Below are 19,977 nucleotides of genomic sequence, written 5' to 3'. Positions count from 1 at the left end.
ACCAAGAGAAATAGAGGTTGGCAGAGTTCCAAATATTCTACCAATTTTTTAATAACGGGGAGGTAGTTCTGAAAAGAACTTTTTTTTTAATTGTTTTTGTTGTTTTATATTTTTTTTATTATTTTTCTGAACATTTTTTTACTTTTTTTGAATTTTTCTGAACGGTTTTATATTTTTTTGGGGTTTTTTGGGGGGGGGAAACGAAAACGATTCATTGTAAAGGGCTCAACAGGAGCAATAAAAAAAAAAGAATTTATTGTTTGGGGCGTTTCGGACAAACTGGAAGATGATTGTCAATAGCTCTGTTGATCAGAGTGATGCTACTTTCTCTGTAGCAAATGAATCCATTGCAATGTACGCAGATTTGTTTTACTTCCCCAAATCTCATTTGTATATTTGGCACCATCTCCCTGCCCTCTGGTCCCGTCACTTCCGGTACAACAGATCTTCTGGCCATAATAGGGGGATTATCTAGATCGTTACGAAACTGTGCAGCACTGTAGTTGTTAGGATGCCACCTAGTCATATGGCGATGCATTGTGTAGTTTCCGTAACTGTATTTCTTCTCGGTCCCTCTGGACAGTCTATCTTGACATATAAGGCAAGTTACGTATCTTGCATTTACTTTTTTCTGGCCTTTGGGAATTTTAAAAAATTGCCAAATGAAGTTTTCTTTCCGGTGAGACCTCCTGGGCTCCTCAGGCAAAAACTGCCTCTCTTCCTGCCCTTCCTCCTCTTCCTCTTCTTCCTCTTCTTGCTGAATTATAACTTCAGCAGGTGGTCCTCTCTTCCTTGGATGTGGTGGAGGTGGTGGGGAAGCACCAGCTGAAGCTACTAAAGAAGCCATTGCTCACTGGTAACAAAGGGTCTTTCTCTCACAAAGATGAAAGTCAGAGTGAGGAAAGAAGGAGGGGTTTTCATCATTTGGGAAAAACAATAGTTCTCAACCAATGAAAAGTGTTAATTTTAGATTACATGACCTAGTCTTACATCATTAGGAAACCAAAAGTGAAATGAACCAATGAAAAGTGTTATTACCAAGTCACATGACCTGCTGTGTTTACGTTACGCGCTTTGCGCCGCCTCCCGGTTTGCTTCCGTGAACCTGCGCTTCGCGCCTCTGTTCGCGTACCAGTTCGCTTTCGGGTACGCTAACGTAGCACGTCATATGACGTATCACGCGACAACGCGAAACGTCATGCGGACGCGAGGCGTCACGATGTTGTTTTCTAACGCGGCAGTTGCGTTAAAGGAACGTTTACCGGTTCGCGGACTATTTCGCGGCATCAAGGTCAGCTAACGGGAAGCTTCCCGATTCGCGAAGCGGGAGCCAAGAAAAAAAAATATATTAAAAAAAAATTATTAATAAACATATAAAATATATTTTTGGATTTAAAGAAGAATACATTTTACAGCTACAGATATTAGCTTTTAAAAAACCAATGAAATTCACTGAAAAAACCATAGGTTATAGACCATATATAGTTAGGAATTAGCATTTACAAAACCTTGAAAATTCACTGAAAAAACCATAGGTTATAGACTATATATAGTTAGGAATTAGCATTTACAAAACCTTATTTTACTCACACAAAACCATTGAAATTCCATATATAGTTAGTTGCACTAACTATATATCGCGCACCCGCAATCCACTGCTGATGATGTCACATATTACATCATTCATGACATGGTCAGTGACATCACTTATGACATCACTGATGACATCTCAAATGACATCACTGATGACATCACTGATGACATCTCAAATGACATCACTGATGACATCACTGATGACATCTCAAATGACATCACTGATGACATCACTGATGACATCTCATTTGACATTACTGATCACATCACTGATGACATCATTCATGTGATAATATGATGAACCTCTTCAGACTCTAATATAACCTTAGATACACTCAGTGTAAACACAGACTCACAGATTGTTACTCATCCATGAAGTTACACACACACCTAGTCAGTCATGCAAACAATCAATCACACCTCCATTTTCTCAACTATACAGTTATACACACCTTACTTATTCAAACATATACTAAAACATATTTACTCTCTTATACAATCCTGGATACAAGTTCACAATGATGCATACAGCCACTCACACTTTCACTGGCTCTTATGCACAGTTACTTATATATGTCAAGTCTCACAAGTACTGTGTTTTACATATGTACTTACTTTGACATGTAGCACTGAGATATCTATTCACTCACCAATACACTGATGCACACAGTCAACCGCCCATACAGCTGTTTCCACATGCACTTTTGAACCCATACATCTAGTGAATCAACTGCTCACACATCTATGCACAGAGTCATACACCTCCCAGTCACCCACACACACAATCAGTCTCCCATACAAATACTTGGGCAACCAATCAATAACCCATATAGTTACTCATATAGCTACTGAAGAACACATGCAGCAGTTTTCAGAACAACAGACATAATGATGCACAAATTAACACAGTTTAGTCACTAACCCATGCACTCAGTGAGACACATTTAATCACTCATTCATACAGTCAGTCATGCACCTACTAAATCCTTCATCCAGACACTTACACATCCACTCATTCTTAAATATGTAAGACATATTTTAACTTTACAGAAAAATACAGTCACTGGATGTTGTCATCAGTGATGTCATCAGTGATGTCATTGGAGATGTCATCAGTGATGTCATCAGTGATGTCATTTGAGATGTCATCAGTGATGTCATAAGTGATGTCACTGACCATGTCATGAATGATGTAATATGTGACATCATCAGCAGTGGATTGCGGGTGCGCGATATATAGTTAGTGCAACTAACTATATATGGAATTTAAATGGTTTTGTGTGAGTAAAATAAGGTTTTGTAAATGCTAATTCCTAACTATATATAGTCTATAACCTATGGTTTTTTCAGTGAATTTTCAAGGTTTTGTAAATGCTAATTCCTAACTATATATGGTCTATAACCTATGGTTTTTTCAGTGAATATATATATATATGGCGAAAAATTCCTTAGGAGAAGAAATCAGAGGCCAGAGGGGAATGCAGGGTAAACAGCATGCTTTAATGAAAAGATCACAGTTGCGGCGGATGCATTTCGGCGGTATAGCCTTCTTCAGCGCCCAACACTGTGGTAAGTCCTTCACCTCTAAACTCCATCCTGTGTATAATACTTGCTTGCACCCATAACTCCTCCCCTGATGCAATTGGCACACCTGTGTAGAGTTCGTAATCAGTTCGTAGAACTACACATCCCAGCATGCACTGTGTCGGCCTGGCTGAGATGGTGGCGTGGGAGAGCGAGTAAGGACAGTGGGAGAGCGAGTAAGGACAGTGGGTCCATGTAAGCTGCAGGTGAGTGGCGAAGGAACCCTCTGGATCAGATCACAGTCCACGGCTGCTCCCCTTAGCCCCCTCGTACTGCTATATAAATGTGTGTGTGTTTTATTGTAAAAGTAAGTAAAAAAATATTTAAGAAAATGAAATTAAGCTTTTAAACTTTTATTTGAAAGTAAAAAAATACTCATATTACTTTAATGTAAAATATTACTACTTGTTAAATATTAAATGAAAATTGTTAATTAAAGTAATATTATTAAATGAATTAATTATCTAATGCCCATATAATTTGTTGAGCTAATGTGCTGTAACATTTAATTTTATTAGTTTTAGGTTAAAATACAAAGATACTTAATTTACATTTATAATTTTTCATTAACATATTTATATTTAATTTTTTAAGGATGAACAAACGTTAGTAATTTTTCCTAACACTTTCCCATAGAGAGATCGCCACCCATGAAAATATCCCCTAAATGTGCAAAGTTACTAATAGTACCGTTACCCTCATAAAATTGTGACCGTCCTGACTTGTGCAGATCCGGTTGCTCCCCTCTGTTCTCCTGCTGGGTATCGTAGCGCTTCTCCCACGCTGCTTGTATTATCTGCAACTTAAAACGTGGATATTTGACAAGTAATTCCCCACCCCTCCTTAAGCGCCTTGAGACCCTCTGGGTATGTAGTGCGCTATATAAATTCTCTGACTTGACTTGACTTGACTTATTAAAGGCTCCACTCCCTGATTTGAGGGGTGCAGACATGTAAGTCTACATCTAAGCATAAAACTACACTTGGAAGTGAATAACAAGTAAAGTTACCCTTAGGTCTATCAGTAATAGTAAATAAATATACATGTGAGTAAACATACACATGCACATTTACCTTTGTGAATGAGTCCCATTGATTTCAAAGGCGACAGTCTAAATGATTAAATTTAACTAAATCAATAGTCCAATTGCCAGAATGCACTGAAAGCCTACCACAGACAATTAGACATTCTCGTGACAAGAAGCCAGATGTAGGAGCCCTAATACCGGTCGGAAACGGCCGATTTCGGCCGTTTCCGACCGGTATTAGGGTTTTCAGATGTAGGGGGCTTAAAATGACAGAATCGGTATATTTACCGATTCGGTAAAATTACCGAATCGGTAAATTACCGAATCGGTAAATATACCGATTCTGTAATTACAAATGTAGGTGGCACACTTTACAGTGCCACAGGCCCTTAAGAGTAGGTATTTTACCACACAATCCTATTGTGTGGTAAAATACCAAATTCAGGTGTGCATGCACATCTGTGCATGCACACCTGTGCAATGTGACACACAGACATGCCCTTAGGGCATGTATGTGTGCCACATGTCACACAAGCCTGTACTTGGGGTGCTAGAGGGTGTCAAAGTGACACCCCCTGCACCCTTGCAGGATTCGGTATTTACCGATTCTGTAAATACAGAATCGGTATTTCCCATTGATTCCTATGGGCTTCAAAGCCCATAGGAATCAATGGGAAATACTGATTCTGTATTTACAGAATCGGTAAATACCGAATTTTACAGATTCGGTAATTCAGATTTTAAAATTACCTACATCTGCCCCCTTCCCATTTACAGACTCTTAATTACCGAATCGGTAAAATTCGGTATTTAAGAGTCTGTAAATGGGAATTACCTACATATAGCCCAAGGTCATGTATTTTAAACCTAAGTAGTAGGCTGTAATGTCATATTTCTTGCCAGATAAAAAAACTATGTGGTCAATCCATGAACACTTGTTTCAGTGGTATTGTTTCAGGTGCCCTGTTTGGATACAATTTTCCTCAACAGTCTGTAATTGCTTATATATGCTCAGCATGATATACTGATTACACTGAGACATTTATGCAATCGATAGACCTTCTTTTTATAACTCGCTTTTATTTCATGTTGATTTCTGCTGTTTGCTTACAGCAGCTTTATGATCTTATCCTGATAGTCAGCTCTTTATTGCCCCAATGTGATTGCAGAGAGTTTAAGCGCAGCCACACACATATATCAATATTTGAACAGTAGAAGAAAGTCTGCCTTGTTTGCACTGAGGATGCCACCCATGAAAACAAAGCAAGATATTGGTGGGACACTGCCTTGAACTACACTACTTGCTGAGACCATGCTCCTAAAATATGTGCAGACAAAGGTTAAACCATCTTTTTATTCCAGTGTAAAAGAGTTAACACTCCAGGTCCTGATACTGTTTACTGAAGTAACTGAAAGCAACAAGCAGTTATGCTATGATGCTGTTTAAGTTGAGCTTTTCAAATTTGCTCTTGCTCACCGAGCCCAATATGTAAACCTATGTATATTTAGGTCCGACTTGACAGCTTGGTTCCTGCCAGATCGCGCTTCGGCACACAACATGCACATCATGTACACACTATATAAATTGTATATATATATATATATATATATATATATATATATATATATATGTATATATATATGTGTGTGTGTATATATATATGTCTATCGCAACATGGGTGGCACTGTGCTAATCCTATGTTTATAAACTTTGACAGAAAAGCAGACATTTAGAGTGTCGCTGGTGTTGCAGGGTGCTCTAGGTGATATTTTTTCGTTTGTCAAGGGAGCCTCTGCAGGCAGGCCACCGCTTTCTAATAAATCTGCTGCCATCAAATTGGGTCTCCACTGGTTCTTTCAGAAGTTGGGAGCTGCGAGCTTTGGATGTTTAAAACGGCCTGCCCAGGTCGGTGAAAGAGCCGCCCGCGGTTGGAGCGGGGCCGCAGCAGCGTCATTGATGCTGCTCACGAGCGGTTGGAGTCAGAGCACACACCTATGCAGTAAGGTCTCTGCTCTCAGCGGGAGCGACAGCATCAAAGCGGAGCAGGGATCCCTTGACAATGCACCGAATTTGCAAGGACATTTTGGACTAGGTGAAAGCGCACCCACTGGGGTTTGAATTTTGGCACGAACTACATCTCCCAGAAGGCCCGAGGGCCACGCCCACTCGGGCAGGTAGAAGTCATAGAAGGTGCCTGTAAGCAGCTTTCCCCTCGCCATTCCAGTAAGCCACTGATGAAGAGATCAACTCTCGAAACGCGTTTGGCTGGGACTCATGGTGATATTTTTTCGTTTGTCAAGGGAGCCTCTGCAGGCAGGCCACCGCTTTCTAATAAATCTGCTGCCATCAAATTGGGTCTCCACTGGTTCTTTCAGAAGTTGGGAGCTGCGAGCTTTGGATGTTTAAAACGGCCTGCCCAGGTCGGTGAAAGAGCCGCCCGCGGTTGGAGCGGGGCCGCAGCAGCGTCATTGATGCTGCTCACGAGCGGTTGGAGTCAGAGCACACACCTATGCAGTAAGGTCTCTGCTCTCAGCGGGAGCGACGGCATCAAAGCGGAGGAGGGATCCCTTGACAATGCACCGAATTTGCAAGGACATTTTGGACTAGGTGAAAGCGCACCCACTGGGGTTTGAATTTTGGCACGAACTACATCTCCCAGAAGGCCCGAGGGCCACGCCCACTCGGGCAGGTAGAAGTCATAGGAGGTGCCTGTAAGCAGCTTTCCCCTCGCCATTCCAGTAAGCCACTGATGAAGAGATCAACTCTCGAAACGCGTTTGGCTGGGACTCATGGTGATATTTTTTCGTTTGTCAAGGGAGCCTCTGCAGGCAGGCCACCGCTTTCTAATAAATCTGCTGCCATCAAATTGGGTCTCCACTGGTTCTTTCAGAAGTTGGGAGCTGCGAGCTTTGGATGTTTAAAACGGCCTGCCCAGGTCGGTGAAAGAGCCGCCTGCGGTTGGAGCGGGGCCGCAGCAGCGTCATTGATGCTGCTCACGAGCGGTTGGAGTCAGAGCACACACCTATGCAGTAAGGTCTCTGCTCTCAGCGGGAGCGACGGCATCAAAGCGGAGCAGGGATCCCTTGACAATGCACCGAATTTGCAAGGACATTTTGGACTAGGTGAAAGCGCACCCACTGGGGTTTGAATTTTGGCACGAACTACATCTCCCAGAAGGCCCGAGGGCCACGCCCACTCGGGCAGGTAGAAGTCATAGGAGGTGCCTGTAAGCAGCTTTCCCCTCGCCATTCCAGTAAGCCACTGATGAAGAGATCAACTCTCGAAACGCGTTTGGCTGGGACTCATGGTGATATTTTTTCGTTTGTCAAGGGAGCCTCTGCAGGCAGGCCACCGCTTTCTAATAAATCTGCTGCCATCAAATTGGGTCTCCACTGGTTCTTTCAGAAGTTGGGAGCTGCGAGCTTTGGATATATATATATATATATATATATATATATATATATATATATATGCAACACAAATGTGTCCCTCTTTAAAAGACACGCAGAGCACACGGGGGGTTTGTGGTTCAGCTTCTTTATTGCATTCAGCATGACGCGTTTCGTCTATCGACTTCCTCAGATGCTGCGTGCAATTTTGAGGAAGCTGTTGATGTCACGAGCATTTGTAACATCAAATTGACTTCCCACATAAGCAGAGAGAAAGTCATCTTTCTAGATACCACAGTAGAGGTCAGAAACAATAAATTGTCTACCAGCCTGCATAGAAAAGAAACTGCAGGGAATAGCCTGTTGTTTGCCACCAGCGCCCATCCTTACAGCCTCATCCAAAGTATCCCTTTTGGTGAGCTGCTCAGGGCGAAACGTAACAACAGCGACAGCATTAACTTTGAAAGAGAGAAACTAGTGATGATAGATAGGTTTAAGGAGAGAGGATACTCTATAAAAACTATCAATCAAGCAGTTGCCAGAGTTGACAAAATAGCAAGAACTGACTTACTTGTACCCAAACTAAGAAATGTGAGTGATGAAGAGGGGACAGTAAGATTTATCACTACCTACTCGGGGCAAGCACACATGGTGAGGAAGGTATTGACTAAAAATTGGCCAATTCTAACTACAGACAAGTTTCTGAGTAAACACATAACAGAGAATCCTCAAATTACCTTCCGTAAAGGAAGATCTTTAAAAGATAATCTGAGCAGAAACATGGTTTCATCTAGAAAGAAAACAGAAGTCAAGAGCAGAGCTGGATTTGAATGTTGTATGAAGTGCAAGGCCTGTAAAGGAAGCACTAACTGTAAGAAAGTACAAATACCTAACAGTTCCAGGCAATTTTCCATCATGGGCAACTTTGACTGCAACACTGAATATTGTGTGTACTGTTTGATTTGTCCCTGTGGGAAGTTCTACATTGGAAGCACCAAACACAGGGCAAAAATTTGGATATTGGAACACAAACGGGCTATCAGAAACAACAATGAGCTTTATCCTGTTGCCCGTCATTTCAAGACACACCATAACCAGAATGACAACTTATTGAAATTCGTGGTACTTGATGCAGTCAAAGAGAATGCAAGGGGGGGTGACAGACTGCGACAGTTGAGAATCCTGGAGTCGAAATTTATTATCGATTTCGAGACCCTACATCCAATTGGGATGAACTGTAGTGAAGAAATGGCAGTCCACCTAGGATGAGTTGTATATATGTAACCAGGTTTTGACATCTCTCTCAATGTATTTTAACATGTAAATATGTGAATCATACAGAATTTTAAAAGATACTTTTTTCTCATACAGGAACATGTAATAAGATCTGGAGGACAAACATAACGTTTTTCTTTTTTTGGAACAAGAAGAGCCATGAACAAATAGCCCACTGGGGCGAGACTTTTGGATAACTTTGGAATACAAATGTTTATCAACTAATGCTGCTACAGTAACCCACTTGGGAGTGATTTTGTTGAACCCAGTTATATAATTTGTTGATTACTTGGATTGTATATTATTTGAATACATTTGCCCACTTGGGCGACATTGAGGAAATTTCATTCGTGTAAAAGTTTGAAATTAAGAGGCAGCATAGTGCTAGAATAATTTAATTTGTACAAACATAGTATGGCAAAAACGATGTTGTTGAACTATTGACCATTCAAAGATGGAGACTACACAGTAGTATGTAATGACTGAGTAAAGTCCTCTGTTTATGTTCATGAGTTAAAAGATGTAAATAGCACTTTGTAACTGAGCACATTCACCGTGACCAAGCCTTAGTGGCGAAACGCGTCGGTAGGGAGCTGCTGATTTCGTGTAAATAAATCACTTAAGCATCGTGAGTAGTCTGTGAATTTCTTCGAACAGGAGGAAAAGGTTGTTTTCATATTCAGGGTGGCCGGCACCCGCACAGGCTCGCCGTGACGAGAGACTGGGAGCAGCCGGGAATGGTTGCTTGTATATATATATATATATATATATATATATATATATATATATATGTATATATATGTGTGTGTGTATATATATATCTATCGCAACATGGGTGGCACTGTGCTAATCCTATGTTTATAAACTTTGACAGAAAAGCAGACATTTAGAGTGTCGCTGGTGTTGCAGGGTGCTCTAGGTGATCCAGGGTGCTGCTTTTCACCTTAACTTGGAAAATAACCAGAGTTGTCTGCTTTCTTTATGTGGCATTCTATGCCTTAAATTGTATTGTTTTGATTTATTCTGGGTGCTCTCTTGTGTTTAGACAAAGCTAAACCTATCTGAAGAGCTTTAATGAAAGCAAAATATGTGTTAGGGTTATCTTTTATTAATTCCAGATTGACTTGGATGGTATTTTACCATTCCAAAGCTGTTATACTGGGCCTGGAGTGGTAAAAGGCTTTTGTCATTTTAAAGCTCGACGTGGAGGGCACTATGCTAATCCAGACTTTTCTGTAGAAATGACAGAAGACTTTGTCCCTTTCTATCTTGGCGTGGATGGCACTGTGCTAATCCATATGCGTAACAACTTTGATAGAAAAGCAGACATTTGAGGTGAGCAAATTTAGAGTGTTCCTGCTGTTGTAGGGTGTTCCATACAGGAGCTGCTCTCCACCTAAACTTGAGAAATACCCTGAGTTCTCTGCATCTTTTTTGCATAATTATGTTGCACTCTATTCCTGAAAGGGTATTGTTTTGACTTTTACTGGGTGCTCTCTTGTGCTTAAACAAACCCCAACCGCTCTGCAGAGCTACAATATTAGTGAAACATGTGTCAGGGGTTGCATTTAATAATTTCTGGTTGGCTTGGATGATATTTTACCATTCCAATGTAGTAATTCTGTGCCTGGAGTGAAAAAAGGCTTTTGTCAATGTACAGCATGGTGTGGATAGACTTACACACTCACTCATCCACCTACTCAGAGACTTGTGCACCCACTCACAGACCCCCTTAGAGACTTATGCACCCACCCACAGATGCACTCAAAGACTTATACAGTTGTTCATGGACCCACTGACACACTCACTCAGACACTCATGCACCCACTTGTAGACCCACTCAGAGACTCATGCACCCACTCAAACACCTACTCAGACACTCAGGCACTGTTTCACAGACCCACTCAGAGAGATATGCCCACACGCACACACCCACTCAGAGACTCACAACCCACTCACACACTTACTCAGAGACTCATACATCCACACACAGACCCACTCAAAGACTCATGCACCCACTCACACACCCATTCACAGAGTCATGCATCCAATTCAATTCAATTCAATTTTATTATTAAATATGTTTTGGAACTCCGTGGAGATCCACATATTATACAATTACAGAAGACAATGAAAAAATTTTGACCATATAAAACAACTCATACAGACAGTAATTATACAAAAGTAATTTACCATTCTATTAATAAAGTTCCAAGAAACATTTAAAAAAAGTAAAAATTTTGTTACAAAAAATTCCATTCGGGGGGCTAATAATAGCATCCAACAGAGCAGTTGCAGAAGAAATACCAAACTGAATACAAGCCGGTTTTATCCAAAGGCGCCGGTAAGACAATAATGCAGGACAAACTAACAGGGCATGTTTGGAGTCTTGAATTGCTAGGTTACAGAAATTACATACATTGGATATTCCGTACCATTTGGCCAACAACTTGTTCAAGGGGAGCAAGTCCTGCCTGAGAAGTAGCCAAAAGCGGCGTAAGCCATGCGGGATGTTCCATGACAGATAGGGTTGTATCTGTCTGATTGAATAGGAATCAACAACTTGAGTGGCCCCCTTTTTTTGTGTTGTTAGATTCCGATCCCTCTCATAGCTTAGCTTCCATGTAGCTTGCTTTAGTTGTGATTTCAATTGATTCATGGAAAGCTCTAAGATGGAAGCTTCCTCCAACTCCAAGAGAGTGATAGCTTTCCTATAGTTCTTTATTAGGATCGAGTATGCATTTAGGGGGCCCATCAACTCTTTTGTGATAAGGAATCTGAGAGTGGATGGCTTTCCTTTAATCAGACTAATGACCCAGCGGATCACTCCTGCAAGTCCCTGAGCCCAACTACTCCTAAGGCCGAGTTCTAGACGCAGGGTAGCCGAGCTACAACTATTATTAACCGAGGTTAAATTTCTCAGTAGGGAGCCCTCCACTGAGTCTAAAAAGCCCCATTCTGCTAGGTCAATTAATTCTACCCCGTAAAGCAGAGTCGGGGGAACTTTTGCCCGAAAGGCCTCCAACAGATGAACGAAGTGTCTCTGACCTGTTGATTTATACAGAGTTCTTAGGCCTTTACCCTGTGACTTTGCTTTTCGAGAACTACTTTCAATGTGTAATTTATTACTTAAATTACTAGTGACTACCATACCTAGAAAGACATACGATTTTACTCTTTCTAATTTCTGACCTCCCAATTCCCAACTAATGTGGTCCAGTTTTAGTTTGTTTCGTCCCTCCAAGCACATTATCTTACTTTTAGAAATATTTATTTTCAAAAAGTGTTCTTCAGAGAAGATATGTAGTGCATGCAGACGGTTATTAAGACCCTTGGGGGAGAGATCTAATATTAAAATGTCGTCTGCATACATTAGGCAGGGGATGTGTCTTTCGCCTAAACGTGGAGCAATTCCTACACATGTTGATAAAGTAAGGGGAAGGTCACTAACATAAAGGGAAAATAGGAGGGGAGCTAGTAGACAGCCCTGTTTGAGGCCATTTGCAGATGGAATGAGCCCGGAAAGACCTCTTTCTCCTCCCAGCAAAACCTTGCACCATGTATCGTCATGCAGGTCCTGGACCAAGCGTAAGAGGCTATGTGGCATTCCTAAGATGTGTAGCTTTCTCCACAATACCTGACGGTCGACCTTGTCAAAGGCCGTGGAGAAATCTATGAATGCCACATAGACTCTACCCTTCCTTGCTCTTATGTACTTATCAACTATTACCTGGAGGGCAGTTAGATTATCCATGGTCCCATGGTTTTTTCTAAAGCCTGTCTGCTCAAGTGGAAGGATATTTGCAGATTCAACCCAGGCATTTATCCGTTTGAGCAGACATCTGATAAAAACTTTGCCGATTGCATCCAACAATGCAATCTGGCGATAGTTCTGGGGGAGAAGACGATCACCCTTTTTGTACAATGGGACCAGGATGCTTCCCTTCCAGGAAGGTAGGACCTTTCCGCTAAATATGCAGGAATTAAAGATAGGGCATAAGAGCTTGCTCCATTTGGCCCTATTCTGCTTTAACACATTGATTGGGACTTCGTCGGGGCCCATAGCCCCTGAGCGTCTCATTTCCCCAATGGCGAGTTCTATGTCTTTTTCTGAAAAGGACTCTATCGATGGGCTAATATCTAAAACCCGTACTTGAGGGGAAACTGAATGGTTACTGGCATAGAGATTAGAGACAAAATCCCTCCATATGTGTTCCTCGATAGGGATGGGGAGCGGAATGGATCTCGTTCCGCACCCTTCACCTATAAGGGACCAAAACTGTCTCAATTCTCCATTAGTTGCAGCTTCCCTTATTTTTACCCAGATGGTATCCTCTTTTTCTTTTTGAAGAGCGTGTAGGAGTCGCCTCCTTCTCCTTTTTAGAGTTGTTATTTGTCGGGATTTATCCTCAGTTCTATTTAAGTATTGGGCCCTTATAAGTTTATTCAGGTCTACATTGAGCGATTTTAAAGGACAGTGGGTTACTTTGGTGATTTTTTTCTTATTCTGCTTTTCAACCCCTGTTATTATTGAACTCAGAAATAAGGAAAAAAGCTCGTTTTCACGGCCATACCAAGAGGGGAGCTCAGAGATTGCTATATCTAGCATATCCTCCAGGTAACGATGAGCCCTTGCATTCCAATAACATCTTCCCGAACTGTTACCAAAATTTATTTGGTTGCTGTTCAAGGACCATTGGTCACATTTAGGGAGATGTACGTTCATTAAGATTGAAATGATTTTATGATCGCTGAAGATGGTATCAATTACAGCGATATCCTTTAGTAACTCAAATGAATGAGACCCTATTATAACATAATCAAGAATTGATTCCCCTTGATACGATCTGTGGGTAAAGTTTGCTGGAGAGTCTGAGGGGAGACGCCCGTTAGCGATTATCCCATCGATTTCTACCAACTCGTTTAGTAATAATTTACCCCGTTTATTTGTTAATATATTTTCAGGGAACGTTGCCCGAGGAATATGGAGTGTATCTTCTCTGATTTTGTCGGAAAATAGATTTAAGCTAAAATTGGAGATTTTACAATTCAAGTCCCCGGTTAGGATAATGACCGTTCCAGGATCTTTCTCCTTAATGCTCTGTATATGAAGGAAGATTTTATTTAAAATTGTGTTAAAACCCGTTTCAGGAGGGATGTAGGCATTTATCAAGGCCAGATGGATTCCAGCTAAAAGGTTGCCTGACCCAAACAAGGTAACCACCTGGAAAAGTTTACTTGAGTCCAGGAAATGGTTGTAGTCCCAGTTTATACGGTTGGATAATAGGCAGGCTATGCCCCCGCTGGCGTGGCCTTTTTTGTTCGCAGTAGCACTGCCTTCTAGAACAATATAGTCCTTCCCTATTTGGAGATTTTCGTTGCACCATGTCTCCTGGAGGCATATGATGTTTGCTTCTAGGGATAGGAGAAATTGTGTTTTCTCCATATTATTTTTTAGACCTGCTAAATTCCACGATATTATAGATAAGTCCGTGCTAAAGGAACTGATTAGATAATGGTTTTCCTGAAGATTTGTCGGCTAATACTTTGGGCAGCCAATTCCAGAGATCCTTTTCCTCTCTAGGGGTAGTTTGATAAGTTGAGGAGGAGGTTTGAGCATATGATACCACTCGAGAATCACTAGACTTGCTTATTTTTAATTCTTTGATTTCACCCAAGTTATTTATATTGCCTGCTGCGGCAAGCAGCATAGAAGACGGGGGGTTCCGTTGGTTTAGCGTTTTAACAGCCTTATTCCGACAAGAGGGCAGTAAAACAGGAATTACATCTATTCCCCTACTCTGGAGGTCTTCAGCCCGTTGCAAGATGAGATTAGCTACCAGTTTAGAATAAAACTTCACCCTCGTAACCTTCCCCGCTTCAGACTCTTGTTGTAAAACTATATCTAGGTCGGCTGATTGAATAAGTTTCAGATTGGCGGACTCTTGGAAGTATTTCAACAAGAGGGATCTGTTCAGAATACAGTCAGGTTCAAAAAGGGGAAAGAAGTCTACCCATACAGTATCTATATTATTTTCTATGTGTTCTTTGTCCAAAGTAACCTTTGCAGGAGCTTCCGTGGGTGTAATTACAAAGGGATTGAAAGAAGACATTTTTTCGACAGGGAAATTATGTTCTTGCCCTAATAAAGTTGGTTTATCTGCTTCTTGGTTCGATGAGCCTTGGGAAGGAGCACCCTGAGCTGTTACACCCTGGAAGACGGGTGCGAAGGGATTAAGTGCCATGGTTACTTGGGTAAGTGGCTTTAAAACCTGACATGGGGATGTCGATTTATGTGCCACTTTTATAACCCTAGTATTATTGCTTTGTTGGCCAAAGGTAAATATGTTAGTGATTGCTGACAAGGGGGATGTATGGGTAGGTAAGAAGGGAGATTTTGCCTTGGGTGTTAAGGAGGTGTTTTCTTTGGCTAACATGTTGACGGGGTTTTTGTTATTTCCCACTGCCATCTGTGCTAGGGGTGATACTTCCGGTGGAGGAAAGTTTAAGTTTTTCCTAAATAAAATTTTCCTCCGCCTATTTTTATCTATCCGTCTTAACAGTTTCCTTTTGTGCTTTCCGTTCTTTTTTAAAGACCCTATTTTCTCTCTATTATCAGTTTCCCCCTGAATAGCTTCCTCCTCTATTTCCCCGTCCCCCTTCTGTTTCTTAAAAATTGAAAATAAATTATTTCCAGTTTTTAGCAGGGTTTCCCCATGGGGTTTTATTACAAAGTCGTGATTTACTGAACCATTTAAATTGGAAAATGGAAAGGGAGCACCTATTTTTTCTTGCACTATTTTTGAAGTAGTTGTAGCTACTAGGGGTTGCTCATTTATGCCGATCTGATCTGGGGCCGTGGGAGGGGAGGAGGGCCCCTTCCCGCCCGCTTCATTCTCTTTTTGGGACCTCAGCAGGACTTTTAGAATTTGGGTCACTGTGTCAAGCACGCAATCGGATCCCCCCACAAATTTTTCCAGTAAGTGTAAGATAGAGGCCAATAAATGTTCTAAGATGCAGAGGGAGTCGGAAAGCGGTTTGTCAGGCCCCTTGCATTGGGAGGAATTTATTCCGAACAAATTTAAAGTTGGGCTAGAGGAAAAGTGAGAGTGTGAGGTTTTAGAGGGGGTACTGCTGTAAAGTTGTAGGCCGGCATGATTTGACATTAGCGGAGTATTCTGGGGTAACTCAACTGCTGTGGGATCGGTTTCTAAATACCGTTGACATAGGACTTCATCTAGAATCAGTGGAGACAAACCATTGTGAAATGAAGTTTTGGTTAGAGAACTGTTTGCAGGCTGAGTAGCTTCATCGTGGGGAATTGCCATGATGTTTAAATTGTCTTGCTCTATATCTTTTTTTGTTTTTATGATTACCTCTGGTACTAGGACAATATTATTTTTCAGGGTAGAAAACAGGGGGGGTGAGAAATCACTCTTGGGGGGGAATTGTAGCGTCCTAGCTGGACTTGAGTCCGCCTTAGCTTTTTTGATTTCAAGATTTTCTGAAACATCATTTAAGGTAAAGTCTAAATGGATAACTCCGGGATCTTTTGGGTCCATTGCTTTGTTAGCTGACCCTAAGGCTTTGTTTTTACCCTTTTCCCAAAAGTTAAAGAGCTGGCAGGTACTTTTCATGTTGGTAGATTGGCTATGTTTGTTACGAAGGGGATTTGATTTCGTTTTGGAGCTGGATCTTCCTACTATTATTTTACCAGATCTTAGTTTCTTTGTCATCTTGGCTGGGAAACACTATCGTGAGTGCGCTGTGAAGGAGCAAGTTTTATGTCGATCTGGAATTCTGGGATTACACTGCAGTAAGTGTTACTAATGGAAAGGAACTTAAATACCTACCCGGCTGCAGATTAGCTTTAGGTGTAGTCTCACAGGTAGTTTACAATAAGGTATGACTTACCAGGCCTAAGGGAATGGGCCTAGCCTAGCCTTCTCGTGCCTCTGAGGGCCTCAGAGGGCCCGCCCTTGTCCCGGGCTTCTCCCGGGCGCTACCCGCGCGCTACCGCGCTGCGGTGTGCAGACACTCTATTAATACGTCACGATGGACTCGAGGGCGTGGCCTACAGGGAGAGCGTCACCGGGTGTAATTGGTGATTCACACTGCTGGGACTCTTGGGAGACTGAGTCCAGCAGTGCACACGCTCGCAGCCCTGAAAGCCTTCAGCCCAGAAGAAGTGGAGACAGACTGCAGCTTGAAGCGGGACCCGCGGAGCCGGTCCGGCGAAAAGTAGCGCCTAGCAAAGCGCTTCCAAATAGAATAGCAGAGCGCTTCCAAGGGGTCAAGCAGAGCTTCCTCTGACCTCCAGCGCCAAAGCACAGTCACGAACACCGCAGGAGACAACAGGATGAAAATCCACAGATTAGGCAGATCCGGAGCCTTTTCTCCTCACAGCTGGGGGCGTGGCCTACAGGGAGAGCGTCACCGGGTGTAATTGGTGATTCACACTGCTGGGACTCTTGGGAGACTGAGTCCAGCAGTGCACACGCTCGCAGCCCTGAAAGCCTTCAGCCCAGAAGAAGTGGAGACAGACTGCAGCTTGAAGCGGGACCCGCGGAGCGGGTCCGGCGAAAAGTAGCGCCTAGCAAAGCGCTTCCAAGTAGAATAGCAGAGCGCTTCCAAGGGGTCAAGCAGAGCTTCCTCTGACCTCCAGCGCCAAAGCACAGTCACGAACACCGCAGGAAACAACAGGATGAAAATCCACAGATTAGGCAGATCCGGAGCCTTTTCTCCTCACAGCTGGGGGCGTGGCCTACAGGGAGAGCGTCACCGGGTGTAATTGGTGATTCACACTGCTGGGACTCTTGGGAGACTGAGTCCAGCAGTGCACACGCTCGCAGCCCTGAAAGCCTTCAGCCCAGAAGAAGTGGAGACAGACTGCAGCTTGAAGCGGGACCCGCGGAGCGGGTCCGGCGAAAAGTAGCGCCTAGCAAAGCGCTTCCAAGTAGAATAGCAGAGCGCTTCCAAGGGGTCAAGCAGAGCTTCCTCTGACCTCCAGCGCCAAAGCACAGTCACGAACACCGCAGGAGACAACAGGATGAAAATCCATGCATAGACCCACTAACAGTCTCATGCACCCACTCACAGATGCACCCAAATGCTTATACTGTTGCTCATGCACCCAGTCATGCATACACTCACAGACCTAATCAGATACACACACTCACAGACTCCCTGAGAGACAAAATCTATCTACTCACACACCCACTGAGAGACTCACACACCTTTTTTTTTTTGCACAAATACATAAAACCTGGGCGAACGCACAGCTAAAAAATTAAGACCAATATACACAGGGTTAGTAAAAACAGTCGGAGAATATAAGCACAATAATAATAAAAGCATAGTGATAGAGGCAGAAACAGTTACCTCTGGCGAGCCCAACAAAAACATTCAGATCCATAACATTACGATACTACCTCCCAGATCACAATCTTGCTTCCCTCCAGCTTGTGATGGGGGCCCAGAAGCGTCTTCCCATCTCACGTTTATTTACACCCTTCAATTCATAAAGGCTGGACTCAATATTGTGTATACCCAATAATCTAGAGAGCCACATCTGGAAGGAGGGAGCCGTAGCATCTTTCCAACCCGCCGAAATTAAAATCCGTAGCACAGCAACTGACATAAAAACTAGGGCTCCCTCATCCTTCCCCAAATTCAGCTTAGAATCCGTACCTAGTAACATCAGGGTAGGGGATAGATTGATCTTATGACCTAGCAGCCCCTCCCAACATTTCATTATATCATCCCTCAGTGGGCCCAGCTGATTACAGTGGAAGAACATATGTAGAATATCCGCTTGGCCAACATTACATCTAGGGCACCTATCATCTTCCCTTACACCCCAGGCGAACAATTTTGCCGGAGTATAATAAAGGTTAAAAACCGTTTTGTAGTGCTGGGCCCGTAAATTAGAGGCCCAAAATAACTTTTTAATCAGGCATATGGCCAAATCCAAATCGACATTGGGATTCCCCAGTTTTGTAGCCCAATTACTTTCAGTCTTCTCCATATCGTCTTGCAGCCCCAAAAGAAGGAGATTACACACCACTTTAATCTTCTTACACCCTCTTGCTAGAACCTCGACTACGGGGAGATCCACCGGGGGTAAAAGCTTTGGTCTTAGGGCCTTCAGGGTCCGAGTTATCTGGCCATACAAAAGCCAGTGGTCGGCTGGAATACCAAACCTACTTTGTAAGACATTAAACCCCACTATCTTATCTACCTCCATATTATCCCCAAGAGTCCTAACTCCCAATCGATTCCACACTTGAAGGTTCCTGTCTGCTCTCAGCTGAGGAAAGAGGCCAGAGTTACCGAGATGCATATAAGAGTTTAGCTTTCGGGCATTAAAAAATTTAAGGATAGATTTCCAAACCAGCCAGGCCCCATAAAGAGTCTTAAATCGGGCCTTTTTATAATATCTCCTTTCAACTTCAACAACAGAAGACCAGTTGCCTTTCCCCCCAACAGCATCTCAAAAATCGGGGGAGGGCTCTGTCCACGAATATTCTCCACCCTAGGGTCCACCTCAGAATGGAAGAAAATAGACATTTGGATCAGGAGGCAAGACCAATGGTAGAGTCTCAAATTCGGAAGTGCCATCCCCCCCCTTTCCCTGGGTAGTGACATGAGGCTGGTAGACCGCCTGACCTTGCCATACTGCCAGATGAATCTGATAAATATGGACTCCAGACTTTTCATTATTTTTTCATCAATAAATAGGGGTATGGCCCTAAACAAATACAGCACCCTGGGAAACATCAGCATTTTTAGTGCATTGACCCTCCCTACCAGCGAAAGATGCAGTACATCTATTCTTTTTAGTTCAGATTCTATAGACTTAATGAGGGGAGTATAATTTTCTTCCACAATTCGATCAACTGAAGCATTAATTTTTACCCCTAGATAGATAGCAGAATCCACGAATCTAGAATCAGATTTAACAATATTTTTTGAACAGATTATCTGCATCTTGGATTCGTTTAATAAGTACCCTGAACCACAGCCAAAGATCTTCGCCATCTGAGCCAGAACAGGGAGCGCCTGCTGTGGGTTGGTGGTGATAACCGCCGGGTCATCGGCATAAGCCA

Source organism: Lissotriton helveticus, chromosome 6 (assembly GCF_964261635.1).
Source record: "Lissotriton helveticus chromosome 6, aLisHel1.1, whole genome shotgun sequence".
In the NCBI taxonomy this organism is placed as follows: domain Eukaryota; kingdom Metazoa; phylum Chordata; class Amphibia; order Caudata; family Salamandridae; genus Lissotriton; species Lissotriton helveticus.
Note: the sequence above shows the minus strand (reverse complement) of the source record.